Consider the following 13,243-nt stretch of genomic DNA (forward strand, 5'->3'; position numbering starts at 1 on the left):
AATGGAATGTACTTGTATTTGATCATCTGTAGAAATTGACGCTTCATCGTAAGGAAAAATAACACCGTGTAAAGCCTAAATCCAACAGATAAAATGACGGTTAGTAGTAAGTTCATACGCCAGGATTCTGTAGCATTATAACCAAATAACATTAGAAGCAGTGAAGGACAAACGTAAGTAGAAAATAAACGATTTCATATACTGAGTTGGATAATTGGAAATTGATTACCATCGTCAGTTTATGACATCTATACTACCTAAAAGCAAAGATATCTGAAAATTGGAAAATTACAGCCACAAAAACATTCACCACATGGCCCACATCATTGTTCAAAAAGTGTGCACTATCTTTGTCAGCATAATTAAATAAGTTCTCGTCAACACAAGTATCCTAATTGTTGTAAGCAAACCAATGAGGATAAAAATCATTCAAGGAAAATATAAAACCACCATTAAACGCATATAACCATAGTTAAAGCTAAAATTCACATGTGGTTTTACCATCCACTGAAGAAATAACTTCAAAGAAACAATAATCAACTGTAACAACAGATATAACCAACTGTTTCAAAATTATATCACTTAATTACCAAATTTGGGGCAGCCCAACCAACTTCAGCAGAGAGAATTACCATAATCTACAATCAAATTAATACACATTTAGAAGCAAAAAATCTAGTATGACGTTTGTTCGATTCCTAGAACATACGAAGAAAAGCACCATATACTTACAGTACCAGGCACGCTAAGAGGAACCTCAAACTCCTGCGTTTTCTATACCCAATTTAGACTACATGAATTCAATTGATGATCAATAAACACAACAATGGATCTCTATAATGCAACACAAAAGAGAGAGTTAAGAAACGAATAAAAGAGTACATTGTTATCAAAGAAATATAGAAGATGATCCGGTGAATTCATAAACTTGTCCAAACGAGACCAAAAATACTGGTCAGAGTACCCTCCACTTTTGCAATTGTAGATCTCACTGACCCAAAAGTATTCTGCTTTCCATATTCACAGACATCACTTTCAACCTACATCCAGATCAGAAAAAAAAAACTTAATCAAAAACCACAAATCACAATTAAATCAAAAAATGAGGAAAAAAGTAGAAACATGGATTGAGAATATGGTAGAAAAAATTAGCAACCTTGTTTGCAACCATTATAGCTCTTCTCTTAAGCAATTTAAAAACTGCAGTAGGTTAAAATAAAGTAGCAATTACCCGGAAAAAAAAAGAGTTGAAAAAGCAAAACCCATATTCAGGATTGTGAAAAAGGATGTACTTCAGGTCGTTCACGAGGTGAAAAATTCAAGTGTTTAAATATCAGAGGAAGTGGTTAATTGCTAAAATCTGAAATCTTGATGACTAAGATCCCCAATTTGATTTTTAATTTCCTTTACGAAAACCCCTCATTTTCCAGTTCGATTAAAACCCTCAGTGCCATTTTTTTGATGGTCAAGAAATGTGTATTGAGGACGTGAAAGCATAGGTGGTTATGGCGGTGGTTGGAGTTAGAAAACATAGTGGGGAAGAATGGGAGAGGAAGAGCGGAGAAGGGGCAAATTAGGAGGTTAGGTTTAAAAAAATAATGGGATCGTGCAGTTCGACTTCAGATTATATCTTTACATGACATCCCATCTCTGCCGTTATTTGTAGATCCTACTTTTCCCCCCAGGAATCCTATGGTGTCTATAACTATACTCGTACGATACTGCTTTATGTTAATAATATGGCGGTAATTAGAAAAACTGTTACCAATGACTTTCCAATTAGATAACAGTTTTATATCAAAACTATTGCAATATCTTAAAAATAGTAACAGTTTTTAACTGTTATCATACATCACATTATAGTAACAGTTTTCTATGAAAACTGCCACCACAAAATCATTCAGTAACAGTTTCAGAACTGTCATGATTGTATCCCACTGTTAGTGTGAGTTTTAGAAAGAAACTGTTACCTATATCTACCTATCAATTCTTTGGTGACAATTTATTAGTAAACTGTCATCGTTTTGACCTTTGAACTGTCACCAAAGCCCATATTTGTACTAGTGGAAAATCCATATTATACTATCTTATTTATGTTAATTTGATGAGTGTATCGCATATAGAAAACATCTTGGAATATAGTGTGCACCAATTCTTCTTGAAGAATCATCTATTCACAATGTTATGAAATCACAATGAGTACTAATCGTCCTTTCTCTAATGATGATTTGGTCAACTTTCCTGCAGGGGGGAGAATACAATGTGTCTAGTACTCCTGGTAGAGTTGATAGAGGGTGATAAAGCACCTGGTAAACACCGATTTCACCAGGATAATCCAAGGGGTTTAATCTGGATTTTCATTCTGAATAAGATTCGTTCTTCACAGATATTAGGGTGAGTTTTTCTGTTCTTAACACTTGGTTTTGTGGTTTTTCCCTCTTCCTGTTTTGTGTATTGACTTGTATAAACACAAAGATGTGACCCGAAAACACAGATACTTAGACGATCTTGTTAGTGAAGTTGGTGCTGTTTTCGAAAACAACCATGTCATTTTTGGTAGAGTTGCAATTTAAACTGTCTACTGTGTTTAGATTGCAACCTTGTTCCTGTTAAATTGTTTAAAGCTAAAGAAAAATATCTAAGGGAATGTATCTTGCAGATTGGCTTTGGTATATATGTGTCCCTGAAAATTACTTTTAGACAAGTGGAGAATTTGAATTTTAGACGTTTAGATTGGAAACTGAAGAAAGAATATAACCCTGTTATACTGTTATCAGATAGGTCTAGAGAGTATGTAATTGAAGGAAAACTGTAGAAGAGATTGGTTCAGAAAAGTTCTATTGTGAACATGTTGCATCAGCCTCATGTAGATTGACACCACCCAACTTTAGTACACTTAGTTTCACTATCCCTTTTACCCACTTTGTAGATGATGATACAAGGGCCAAGGTAGATGTAGCAAATATTCCTTTTGCAGGCAGAGTGGGATTTCTGATGACCCGGTTTCATGGTTGTTGTCTATTGTAATCGTGTTTCCAAGGTCTATGGAGAAAACATGAAAGGAATCGTTGAAACATCTAATTCCATGACAATTACATCAGTTCCAATGATGTCTGCCATCTTGCCATGGAGACAGGTGATTCGCAGGGTCTTCAAGTAGTGATTTAAAGCTTAAAAGAGCAATGAGAGGCTACTAGTGATTGACTGATGAAAAGAAAGATTATGAAATGAGGGTAATTGGATATTGAATTTTTTTCATGACAAACTAGTTTTTTTAATAGCTTATGTGATTGACATATGAATTTTCTTCAACTTGTATCAATTTTGAATTCAATTTTTGGTACCTAGTGCCTCCCATTGACTCACAATTGAACAGAGCTTCACTTAGGAGGAACACTATAGTTTTTTTGTCATATTGTGTTAGTATTTTAGTCATTGAATGTGTTGTTGCTGAATTTAGAACAACTTGGTTAGTCAGCACAATGTTAACTTCAGATTTGTTTTGGAACTCACTTAGTCAACAATCCCTTGGAAGAGCTGTTTTTTCTACTATTTCAGAGACGCAGAGCACTTGGCTTGAAAGAGAAATTTCTGAAGACGAGATCCTGTCAACTATCAAATCATTCGAGCTGAATAAGTCTCCAGGGACCGACGGGTTTCCGATTGAATTTTACAAAGTTTCTTGGGAAGTTATTAAAGACGATTTTATGAAAGTGGTGGAGGAATTTAATGAGATTGGGGGTGTCAATTGGCGCTTAAACTGCACTTTTCTTTCATTGATTCCGAAAAAGAAAGACGATGTTCAGTTGAAGGATTTTCGGCCTATTAGCCTGGTCAGTACTATGTATAAGATCTTTTCAAAAGTTCTCGCCAATAGATTAAAGGTGGTTATCCTAAATCTGATTTCTCAATCTCAAGGTGCTTTTCTAGCCGAGAGACAGATATTAGACAAAATCTTAATTTCAAATGAGCTAATTGACTCTAGAAAGATAAAGGGAAAAGAAGGGATTGTGTGAAAGTTGGATATGGAAAAGGCTTACGACCATGTTCTCTGGGGCTCCGTAGAAGGTGTGCTTAAGAAGATGGGGTTCGGTTGGAAATGGAGAAGATGGGTTAGAAATTGCATTTCAAATGCTAGGTTTTCAGTTATCATCAATGGGGCAATGAAAGGGTTTTTTAAATCTTCTCAGGGTCTCCGGCAGGGAGATCCTCTATCTCCGTTCTTATTCCTATTGGTGGCTGAAGTTTTTAATAAACTCATGAATAATGCAAAGTCTGAAGGTTGTCTAAAAGGCTTTTATGTGAAAGAAAATGGTATGGAAGTTTCTCATCTTTAATTCGCGGATGACACAATTGTATTCCTAGATGCGAAGGTAGAAGAAGTTCAAAAGCTTATGGAGGTGTTAGAGAGTTTCAAGGACAAAACAGGTCTGAAAGTTAACCTCGCTAAGAGTGCCATGATGGGTATTGGGGTTCAGCAGGAATGTATTCAAGAATGCGCAGGATTAGCAGGGTGTGCAGTTGGAGAGTTTCCAATTTCTTATCTTGGGATTTCTATTGGGGCGTCTACTAGACTAAGATCTGTTTGGAATGTTGTGATTGAAAGAATGATTCTAAAGCTAGCTCCTTGGAAGGAAAGGTACCTCTCGAAAGCCGGAAGGGTTGAGCTCATCAATAGCGCGTTAGCATCCATCACTTTGTATTATCTTTCTCTTTTTCAAATTCCTATTTCAGTAGCGAAGAAATTAGAAAAAATGATGCGGAATTTTCTTTTGGGAGATACTATTAACAAGAAAAGCCTTCATTGGAGGTCGTGGAAAAAAGTTTCTGTCCCTAAGAGTGAAGGTGGTTTGGGTATCAGAAATTTAAAGGTTACCAACGACGCTTTGTTAACAAAGTGGTTGTGGAGATATGGAGAGGAGAAGATGAGTTTGTGGAGGAAAATCATTTTTGAGAAATTCGGCGGCATCGAAGAAGTTTGGTTACCTAAAGACTCAAAAAGAACTTATGGGTGGGTGTTATGGCGGGGTATTCTCAATCAGTCTGTTGTCCTTAAAAATGGGTCCAAAATTTCAACAGGTAGAGGAAATAAGACAAATTTTTTGGATGATGTTTGGTGTCATGAAAAAACTCTTAGAGAGTTATTTACAAAGCTATGGAAAATCAACAGAAAGAAGGAAGCTACAGTTGAAGATATCTACATCGGTGATGGGGCTGGACCGTCTTGGAACATTGATCCTTTTAGAAGGCTTAAGGATCAGGAAATTCAAGAAGTTACAGAATTCTTTAGACTTTTAGACGATCGAGGAGCTCTTGTTGCAACCGATGATAAACGGGAGTGGACTGACAGCCCCAAAGGTATGTTCTCTGTTAGTTCTTGCTATGCTTGGCTTATGCATGATCAAGGACAAATCACACCTACAAAATTTCCATCTAAATACATTTGGAAAAAGACAATCCCTCCTAAGGTTAGTTTCTTGGTTTGGGCTGCTGCAAATAGAGTTGTTCCCGCTCTTTCTATGTTGTCGAGAAGGGGTATGACAGTGGTGAATTTATGTGGGTTCTGTGATAATAATGAGGAATCGGTTGAGCATTTGTTTCTCCACTGCCCTTTCATTTGGAAGATTTGGAACATTTTCTTCAACAGCTGGGTTTTTCCTGGGTTCATCCCACAACCATTATTGATTTCTTATGGAAGTGGAAATTGAAGATTTCGACCAAACCCCTTCTGTTCTTGCGATATTGTCTTCCGTTTGCTTTGTGGTGGGTGGTGTGGTTGGAAAGAAATGACATTCAAATAGCGAATAAGCAAGGGAGGAAAACCTTAAACTCTCTTATTATAGATATAAAGTTGTTGTTGCTTAGTTGGTATGTTAATGTTGATTCATTTAAAAAGATGAAGTTAGATGACTTAGTTTTTTATTGGAAAATCTTGTTTAGAGAATAGTCAGTTGTAAGTTCTCTTTTCTCTCGTGTATCTTTCGAGGGTGCTGTCTTGGCACTTTCTTTTCTAATTCCATCTTATCTTTTTCAAAAAAAAAAAAAAACTTAGTCAAATAAAAAATTGTTGAATAGGACCCGCTCCAAATTAGTAATGGGCCAGGTTAAAGAAAATGAGACCCGCGCATCCATCCCCTCCTCCAGTCCTAGCTCCTATTTAAGCGATTGCGTTTAGGGTTCATTTCTCTCCTCCTTAGATTTAGATTCATTCTTACGGCCTCTCACTCTATTCCTTCCTGTTTTACGCCGCCTCCAAAACAACCACCTCCACTGGCATACTAAGCACACTGATTTCTTCTCTAAAAGGTATATAATGTGTCTTTCCAAGTGAATGATATCAGCTTATGAAACTCGTTGATGAATCTATAAGCAACTTCTCGGGTGTCAGTTGAATGGGACTCTTTTACCTGGTGGTGTAAGTTCAATTTCTTTGATCCTTTGACATTCCTTTACTAACCCTCTATTTCCCCTAGTTGTTAGACGAACCATTAGATCTACTGTCTTCTATGTTTAACCTAATTTAATTTGTAGATGGATGATTCCATTTGATAATATATGTCTGTAGATCTTCAATTGTAGGATAATGCTTTCATGAGCTAGACTTAGAAATTAAGAGCAAAATTAAAAAAGTATCGTGGATTCAAAAGACATGTCCTGATTTCGTATTAGTCAAATGCAGGGGGATCGGATGAGACGGATAAAGCTGAGACATTGAATCAGAAAGAACTGTTTGAATTTGGTGGATGGTTTGATGGTTAGATACATAAGATGCACATCGGCCTTACTTTTAATCTTTTTCAGAATATACGTGTGAGAAAGAGTGGTCACAATCTACAAATTTAGAATGTAATTTGCGAATTTTGGAATGTAGCTGATGCATGATAAGGTACTAGTTAATTTGTTATATAATGGTAAATGAAGTACGATGAGTAAAATCTTTTATTTTTTTCTAGAATGAGTTTCTATACCAACGAATTAACAATTGAGAGATAGATAAGTATTTCATATCATTCATTTGTTTTAGGTTTTACACTTTCTACCAAACCAGCAAATTCTAAATTCCAAAAAAAAAGTTTCCCTGTGAGTATGACTATGAGCTATCCTTCAGTAGGGTCAATACAAATGTTTTGTTCATGACACTTGGGTTTGTGTTTTATTTCCTTTTCTTGTTTTGTAACTCACTAGTTGTTGGCCTGCAGGTGGTACAAAGAAAAAGACGTGACTCGAAAATACATACACTTAGATGACCCTGTTAGTGAAGTCAGTGCTGTTGCCAAAAACAACCATGTAATTCTTTGTAGAGCTGTGATCTAATCAGTCTACTATGTATGTGTACTTGTTTAAGAATATCAGCAAAGTCACGAATCGATATACACTCGTATAATGTGACTCAAAGAGGGAAAAGGGATTCTAGAGATTAGCAAACGTAAGCAAAAAGAAGTTGTTTTTACTTTCCCCTACTTTTTGATTCCTCATATAAGAAATGTTTAGTTGAAGGTACAGTGTAAAATCTAGTCTGCAAATATCTTAATTGTGTAAAAAATGAGAAATGGAAGAAAAAAAAAACAAAGTTGTATGACCTTTTGTTTCTTGTTTGCACATCGTATGATGAAATCTATAATGAAGCTTTTAACCTTTTTCACCTGAACTAGAGCAAAAAGTGCGTAATACTAATTGCTTTCCATTATTTCACAATTGAACTGAGCTTCAGTTAGGAGGCACACTCTATGGTTTTTTGTCATATTGTGTTTGTCCAAACGCAGCTGTAGTGAGTAGTGACTTGTGAGTTTTTTAGTCTTTGAATGTGTTGTTGCTGAATTTAGAACCATTTGGTTAGTCAGCACAATGTTAACTTGAGATTCATCCACAAGGATAGATATTTATCTGAACTTGGTTTACATTGTCATCGTCTATTTTCTGGAGCTACTTTAGGATACAAAATCTGCAGCTACTTTAGGCTTTGGTTACTGAAATTTTAGTAAAATTCATATCGGGGAATCTGTATTTAGCACCACTTGTTTAAGAGTTTAATGCTTTAATAGGTCTTACGAAATTCTTAGCTGAATTAGAACCCTGAGATGTTATTTAAGAGACGTCTGCACAAATGAAGTGCAAATGTTATATAAATGCTTATAAGTTGGATTTAGTTATACGAAATTGTGGAATACTCGACTTTTACCAGATTCCCCTCTACGCAAGTACTTAAACTATTTATGCAGGTAAAGTAATGCAACGCATTTGAGGTTATTTGGTCCTTTATAAGGAAGTTTAACCCGATGAATCAGGTGTTCAGAACTGGAGACATATCTTGCAGGTTTGAGGGTGTTAAATGCTGAATTTAACAGATAATTATATGTTTCCAGCATGCTGTGGATCTATAAAGGAAGTCACAGTGTTACCAAATTATCAGGGTCAATATTTGAAGGGTCTTGAAGTAAGAATTTGAAGCTCAAGAGTGACTGAGTGAACTTACAAGTAGTTATCCTATTTCAAGCTCATTTTTTTCCATTTGGCTGTGTCTTTCTATTTTGGCGGGTGTGCGTGTCCCAACATTATGATCTGAAGTTGAAAGAAATTAGTGGAGCATAGAAGACCAGCAAGTTAAAAAAATTGGATCCTGACAGGACTAGATATCTGTTCAATCTTGCCAAGGTACTGCAATTTAATGGTGTAATATGTAGACTGAACGTTGAGTAAGTCTAAGAAACAATACCAACAGCTTGGACTACAATCTCATTATATTCATTCTCTGAAACCTAGTAGTTATTGGTTCGCTTAACGGTAGTTCTGCATACATTCCATTCTACTCTCTAGATCACATTGTTGGACTTGGATCAATTTATCAATGGCAGTGGTTTTTTTTAATCTTTTTTTTTTTTTTTTTTTGCCGCTTCCAGCATAGAATGTGAATCTAAAACTTGTCAGCAAATATAAAGTTTAAACTTGCACAAAATAACTAGTAGTGTAAAGTGTAAACAAGTGTAATAATGTCTTTATTTCTTGGTCTCTTTACCCTCCTACTATATAACCAATCTGCGTTAGGGTTTTCCTCCCACATCCTTAGTTTAGTTTCTTCTTCCAGCCTCTCACTCTCTCCTCTCTATTTTACGTCGCTTCACCACCAGCACAGATCTTACGCAGCCTCAAACACCACCACAGATCCATAGATTATGGCTCGTGATGTTCATGATGATCATCAATAACAGCAATTACATACCCAGCACGATGATATCTCCTCTCAGCAATTACATACCCAGTAATTACATTTGCTACAATTTCTTTCTTTTTTTTTTTGCCCTAGAATTAATTTTTTGGAAAATATAAAATTCATTCAAGATAGTGCTGAGAAAGCACTTAAAACTTACAACAAAAACATGCCAGAAACTATAAAGATACACGAAAGCTTTTTCCTATTACAAGATACCACCTATTATCGTTTAAATGCCCGCCAATCATGGATGAAATCTGCAAACTTGAATTGCTTAAAGGAGATATGAACACTACTTGCCCAACTGAATAGAGAAGCTTTCACTTGAAGGATAACCCGCTCCACTGATTCTTCTTTGTTATAGAAGATTCTTTGGTTCCTTTCCTTCCAAATTTGTTTCCATACAGTGAAAGGCAAGGAAAATTTTAGGAATTCAATAGGTTCAGTGTTGAGTTTCAGCTGCCATGAGATAAGAAGCTCCATACACGAATCTGGCAGTCGTCATCTTGACTCCAACAGGTTTAGGAAATGCTCCCACAATTTCTTTGCAAATACACAATGGATAAATATGTGTGATATTGTTTCGGGTTCTTAGTGACACAGACAACAATTGATGTTTGTAATTGCCATGCCTCTTCGAAGAAGACGATCAACAGTTGGTAAACCATTCATTGCTGCAGCCCAAACTAGGAACGACACTTTCGGTGGGATGGCTGAATTCCATACATACTTTGACGGCATTAAGGTAAATCGTTTCATGTTTCATTGTAAGGAATCTGCTATAAATCCAATCAGAAATCATTTGGACGCCCTGAGAGCAAGTTTTTATCTCCCTTGACGTTACATGAATGGTGTGCAAATTCGACCTCTTATTTTTCTTTTTTGGTGTAAGTTTAATTTCCTTTTTTACTATCTTAGATGCACTGTCTTCTATTTGTGGTTTAACAAAATTTGTAAATGGATGATTTCATTTGTGTTATATCTATAGATATCAATTGTAGGATAAAATCTTTCATGATTTAGAGCAAAGTCAAAAGTTATTGTGGATTTAAAAGACTTTCCCTGAACTCATATTTATCAATTGCAGGTGCCTGAAATTTGCACTGTGAAAATAGAAGAAGTTGACACTATGTTGCGACTTGCGAGAGCTTTTGAATTTGGTCTGCAGTGGTGAGTTTCATATATGTATGACTGTCTAAGAATTAGACAGAACTGTTTGAATTTGGTAGATGGTAGATGCATGATTAGATAAGATGCACATCGACACTGTGTTGTCATTCGCTCATGCAAACTACGTCAGGTAATTAGGAAATGTTTCAATAAACGAAAACTTGAAGCGACACGCTATCCTAGTAAAGCGTAAAGCGCAGCTTCAATACGTTGTTGAAGCGTTGCTTCACAAAATAAAATAAAAATAAGTACTTTTAGATATTTATGTGAAAATGAATAACCAAAAACCAACATAATAATCCATGATAAAGGGAATAAATAAACAAACTATAGCTAATTAAGCATATGCAGTAACATAATAATCCACCATGACCATGATAAAGGGAACATAACAAACAAACAAACTAGTTAACTAAGCCTATGCCGTACTGAGTCTACTGACTTCTTCTACTACCCTAAAGTACTAAGCGCAGCCATTGCAGATTAAAAGCACAGATATGTAGAATAACAGAAGTAGAAGAAGAAGAGAAAGAAAATGTTTTAGAATAGAAGATGAAACGTTTGGAGTTTTGGAGTCTCAAAATAGTTGGCTTGTTGAGACTTAAGTAGTTTTTAGGGTTTTTTAATATTAAAACCTAGGAAGGCAACGTTGGGACTAGTTTTTGGATTTAATTTCCAGTTTTTTCTACAGAATTTACGTTTTTTTCTCTGGAATATATATTTTGGATTTAAATCCCTGTTTTTTCTCTAAAATATACCTTTTTTTCTCTGGAATATATAACCTAGTATTGATACCGACGTTTTAAAGCGGTTTTCTATTGAAGCGCAATTGAAGCGCAAAAAAACGCGCTTCAAAACGTTTTTTAAAACACTAATTAGGTGATTATTAATGCAACACTCTTGAGGTTATTTGGCCTTTTATAACGGAGTTTATCCCAATGAACACGTTTTTAGAAATTGAGTTGTATCTTGCTGGTTTGATTTTGTTAAACGCTGAATTTTAAAAGACAATTCTTTGTTTGCAGCATGCTGTGGAGCCATAAGGAAGTCAGATTGTTACCAAATTAGCAGGGTCAAATGCCATGAAAACAAGCGATTTGAAGGGTTTTGCACGAAGGATTTAAATCTCAAGAGTGACGGAGTGAACTTACAACTTGGATATGCATAATGTAGCTTTTGTTTTTCCTTTTAGCGGTGTCTGTTTCTTTTTTGGTGTGTGCCAGCATTATGTTTTGAAGTTGAAAGAAATTGGCGGTGCATAGAAGACCAGCAACTTAATAAAATTTAAGTGCTGGACAGGATTTTATATTTGTTCATGCATACGCTAAACCAACACAGTATATATATTCCCATTGGGTGTTTTGTAATGTTGCACCAACATGGATTGTGACATCTGACCCTGTTTAAATGCAGTGAACTCTCTAAGGAAAGTACAATTACACTTGCATTCGACGTACACAAAAGTGTATGATGTATTTACTCAGAATGATATCTTTCAGTCTATTGATGTGTGATTTAAGAGTGTTATCTTTCAGATTATTAGTTGGGAAATAATCCACCCGTCTCTTATAATTCCAGACTTTTGGTACCGGGTAAACAGTAGCATTTGATTCAATTGGTCACATAAAGGCATAGGGTTTAAAATCTGGTGAATGAGAAAAAGCCTTCATCCCGTGGATCTTCATTTTTGAGCTCTCCCAAAAGCAATCTCTCCTGTGTTGGAATTTTATTATAAACTTTGGAGATATACGAGCATATTTGTGTTGCTAGTACAGAGATCATATGAAGTAAGACTCGAATCTCTCAAAACTCTTAATCTCATTACTTCTTGCTTGGTAACAAATGGTTACACTTCTGCCTATTTATAGGCTTGCTCAACCGACCAGCACATTTACTGACTAACGCTTTATAACTTTCACTCTTCCATAACAAATCTGTAGGTTTTGCGTGCTATCTCTTTCGAATTATACTCGAAGAAACAATACCGAGAGCTTGGTCTACCATCACTTTCTTTTCCTTCCCTTAAACTTAGTCGCTGGTTTCGTGCTGTAATAGAAATTCAGTATACACTGTAATGTTACCAATATATCGAGACAGTGATGACAACCACCTCCTGTAGCCGTAGAAATTAGTAATGGACCGGGTTAAAGAAAACGAGACCCGCATCCATTTCCCTCCTTCAGTCCTCCTATTTAAGCGATTGCGTTTAGGGTTCGTTTCTCTCCTCAGACTTGGATTCATTCTTACCGCCGCCTCTCACTCACTTCGTCTCTCTTGTTTGCTATCTCTAAAACAACCACCATCAATATATTATGGCCTCAGATGTAGATGATCAATTAGCAACTATGTACTCAGCACAATGATTTCTCCTCTCAAACTTGACTAATAAATCCTCAAAAGAGGTCAATTCCAATTTTTCAAGCTCGTGAATGGAAGTAAAAAAATCAAACAACCATTTGTATCGAAGAAAAACTGATTTTTGCATAATTTAAGAGATGTCCACAATGATGAAGTGCAAATGTTATTTGGATGCTGTAAAGATATGAGACCTCGATATAGAGGTCCTCTCTTTGCTTAGTTAGATTTAAAGATACAAAACTGTAGACCTGCAGGTAACTAAGGCAAGTACTTATCCAATGCATGCCAGGAAAGATAATGCAAGGCACTTGAGGTTATTTGGTTCTTTATAACGTAGTTTGTCCCGATGGATACATGTTTAGAACTTGAGATGTATTTTGCAGATTTGGTTTTGTTGATCGCAGAATTTTAGCATACAAATTTTTACTTGTAGCGTGTTGGGAACAATAAAGGAAGTCAAATAATTACCAAGCTAGCAGGGTCCACGAAAACACTCGATTGAAACAG

General features: G+C 35.8%; 1 long non-coding RNA gene across 1 annotated transcript; it reads left to right on the forward strand.

The window, feature by feature from the left end:
* The first annotated feature begins 6,225 nt into the window (after positions 1 to 6,225).
* On the forward strand, positions 6,226 to 6,948 carry LOC113332410. The gene is made up of 2 exons (XR_003351497.1): positions 6,226 to 6,415; positions 6,680 to 6,948. It is a non-coding gene; the product is annotated as an uncharacterized LOC113332410 (long non-coding RNA).
* Positions 6,949 to 13,243: the final 6,295 nt, after the last annotated feature.

Source organism: Papaver somniferum, unplaced genomic scaffold (genome assembly GCF_003573695.1).
Source record: "Papaver somniferum cultivar HN1 unplaced genomic scaffold, ASM357369v1 unplaced-scaffold_131, whole genome shotgun sequence".
NCBI lineage: Eukaryota > Viridiplantae > Streptophyta > Magnoliopsida > Ranunculales > Papaveraceae > Papaver > Papaver somniferum.